The sequence below is a fragment of the Lolium rigidum genome, chromosome 5 (genome assembly GCF_022539505.1).
Source record: "Lolium rigidum isolate FL_2022 chromosome 5, APGP_CSIRO_Lrig_0.1, whole genome shotgun sequence".
Taxonomy (NCBI): Eukaryota; Viridiplantae; Streptophyta; class Magnoliopsida; order Poales; family Poaceae; genus Lolium; species Lolium rigidum.
The window spans coordinates 28,343,598-28,347,293 of record NC_061512.1 but is presented as its reverse complement, the minus strand read 5'-3'; positions in this window follow the sequence as shown (position 1 = coordinate 28,347,293).

Genomic DNA, 3,696 nt, shown 5'->3' with positions numbered 1-3,696 from the left:
TTATTCTTCTCGTCATCAATATGGAAATTGGAGAAGTTGAAGTCTTTGACTCACTAAGCAAAAAATCGGAACTATACGTGTCTTGTTTTTTAATGCTCAGAAGGTAATTTTAATTCTTATCGGTTTGTTTCGTTAATTTCCTGCTTTGAACTAATTTATGACTCTTTTATGCATTTTCTTTTGTCGAGCAGCGTATGGCAAACTTTCATCAAGAAAGATACGTCCCGTGAATGGACACCGAAGCTGCGATGGCATGCGAAAGTAAGTAGTACTACCTAGGTCCACACACCTTTTAATTATCATACTTGACTATTGTTTGATTGAATTATATTCTTGTAAAGAAATGCCCGCAACAACCTCCGGGGACCGATCTCTCGTGGATTCTTCGTTTGCGAGTACATCCGCAGAATTGTCGACGAGAGAACGAATAATGAAAGAAATAAAGAGGTACAAAAACAATCTTCACAAATTTGTTTTCTTATCATAAGTTGTGCTGAGTTTCAGTAATAGTTGTTTCATGTATTCATTTGTATCTTATTCTTTTATAGTTGGCAAGAAAGCGGAACAAGCTCTCAATCGATGACCGCTTCATAGCAATAGGCAAAGAATTGGCGGGATTTTTCCTTCGGGACGTCATACCACCATTCGCAGAGTACCACTATGAATGAAGATGTACATGTTACATATATAGTTGACTCGAAGAGTACCACTATGCTACATGTAATAGACATATATAGAGTACGCCTCGGAGAGTACCACTATGCATGAAGATCGATCTTCATGCATAGTGCTACTTAATTTGCGATCTTATGCAATAACATGTGTGTTATATTATATGCACCAACTTGCTATGCATCATCTTGATCTTCATGTACTACCTAAACCCAAACGCGTTTCCGGTGCATCGACGCGATATGAAACAAACCGATATCCCTAAACCCCTCCAAAAACCCTAAAAAACCAATTCTCGCGCGGCGAGAGATTTGGGCAAATTCCCTGCCGCGGGTGGGAACCTTTGGTACCGGTTCGTATTACCAACCGGTACCAAAGCTCCTTGGCCCTGAGCTCTCCTGGTGGCCCACGTGGAGGGCCTTTTATACCGGTTTGTAAGCAACCGGTACGAAAGGGGGGGGGGCCTTTAGTGCCGGATAATTAATACCAGTTGCTCAACCGGTACCAATGCCCCTCTGGAACCGGTGCTGATGAGAGATTTTCTACTAGTGTGTGTTGCATTATCTCTATGTTAGGACGTGATGGCCATATTAATTCTGATCTTACATATAATATTATTTGTACCTTCATATCTCATTGATGAATTGCTTTTTGTCCACCACAACTTAACAAGAGAATAGTCAAGTGAACCCATTAACACTTGTCCACTTTTTATCATAATAAACACCTTTATATTTCATTTACATTGTTTTCTATTTGCTGCACTATTTTATTCCGAAAATAAAAAATATTTATCTTTCTTATTTGGATCCAAAAACCCAAAAACTATCAACCTTTTTATAGTTTTTACATAGTTGCTTTGTCTAGTTTAGTTACCACTTGTTTTATTACTACTTATGTTATTTACTTACGCGAAACCTTGTGATTGAGAACAACACAGTGGAGTTGGGGACACAAGGCATTTATTTTACTTGCCGGATTGTTTGAAGAAGAGAGAAGAGAACACTCTTCCATCCAGTTCCCCGAGACTTCGATATAAACCCTCGAGTCACTCTTATGAGGAAAATACTTCGCTGACGCAACACTCTGCACTTGAAGTCCCAATGTCATCACTTGTCCAGAAAACAAGAAGTGGAGCATTTGAAAAATATTGCAAGTTCATGGATAAACAGATCATGGAGCGCAACCTGATGCCATCACTATGATAGGTTTGGAAGGTATCTAGAGCTCATGTGTTGCATGTAGCAATGACGGTGCATTTCACTCATTGTTTTTGGCTTCTATGCTACGTGATCACACTTGTATTAAACATTTTGGTGCAATGTGACAACCATGTCATCTTCAAATATAGGTAGTAGAGCTGAAACTTACATATGTAGATGTAGGAAACATTAAAAATAGAAAAAAATCGGCCAATTTCATCCCCAACTTGTGATCACTTTCTAATTAGACTCAGTGATAACCAATATGCATGTCTTTTGGAATAATGTAGGTGTTTCCCCTACCGACGATTTCCATCAAAGAAAACACCCTAAGGAAATTTTTATACTCCCTCCGATTCATATTAGTTGACGCTAATATAGATGTTTCTAGACATATTTTAGTTGTAGATACATCTATTTTAGCATCAAGTAATATGGATCGGAGGGATTATATAATGTTATGCAAAGGGATTTGTCACTACCTTCTACTTTAAATACGAAATTTGGATGTTAGACCGAATAGTTGACTAGAACATTTATGGCTTCAACTGGAAAGATATGCATATGTGTGTGTAAATGATGTTGGAAGTACCATGTTGAAATGGATTGCATGTGCACACTAATTGAATGAATCAAACAATACATCATCAGTACTTTGATATGTTTTGGTTCATAGAAGAGCATGTGATGCATTCCTAACGTTTGCATGCATGCTGGGAGATGACCTATTTGTGGAGGCACCACAGTGCCTCTGCTATGATATTCTTGGAAAGAATCATGACCTTCTATGTCGCATGACACCGTTCACATCTTTTTGTTTCGCTACTCTTTGGCTTATGAAGTTCTTCAGTAAAGATGTTTTTAACATCATGGATTCACTGAAATGGCAATTTTATCTTTAAGCTAAGACGTGAATGCTAAAACTAATATAACCATATGTATGAAACAATCATCATGTCCCTATATTCCTTAAATTGCATCTTTGGTTTGTCTTAGTATCTTATGCTTGCGTCCCAAGAGCCACTTCTCGTCAACACTTGAGAATCTACTGCCTTTGTTGTTGGCAGCAAGTGCGGCTGACATGCTAAAAAAATCAAAGTTGGGGTGAAAATATTGTACATGAACTTTACAACATTGGTGAGGGTAATATTTGGTTCATATGTTGCATTTTTCTTTGCAAATATTTTCTCTTCTACTTATTTTTTTGAAACAAAATAGATTTTTGTCGAAAACTCTTCCTCCGCTCTCCTCATATACACTTCCAACAGTAAGAATTATTTAAGAATCGATGGTCATGCGATCATATCTGTGTTAAGAAGAATGTCTTCAGAACACTTCATTAATTGCCACCGCTTGCTTAAACTTAAATTTATCGAAACATGTGAAAATAATAAATACATTTGTGTATTAAAAATGTTATATAAATCATTTGAAATAGACTGGAATTCACGAATCAACAATGAATATTTGTAGTTAGGCAGCGCACACATGATCTAAATTGGCCTCATAGCTCAATTCTAGTTGAAGTGGTGGATGACTAAAATAACTATGTTCCAGTTCATAGGTATTGTAACAACCCAAAAATTTCAAAACAAACAAAATGAATTTCCCTAGTTCCAAATTTTGGAACCAACAAAAACTTTTATTAAAATAAGATTGGTACATATAGATCTTGTTTAAATCTTGTGTTTTGCCATGATGAGTGTTATTATGCTTATGTGCTAAACCCTAAAACCCTAAAGTGATCAAGTGAAGATCACCAACCCAATAAAATAAAAGAGAAAGAAATCAAATAAGAAAAACCTTAAACCCTAATCTTCTC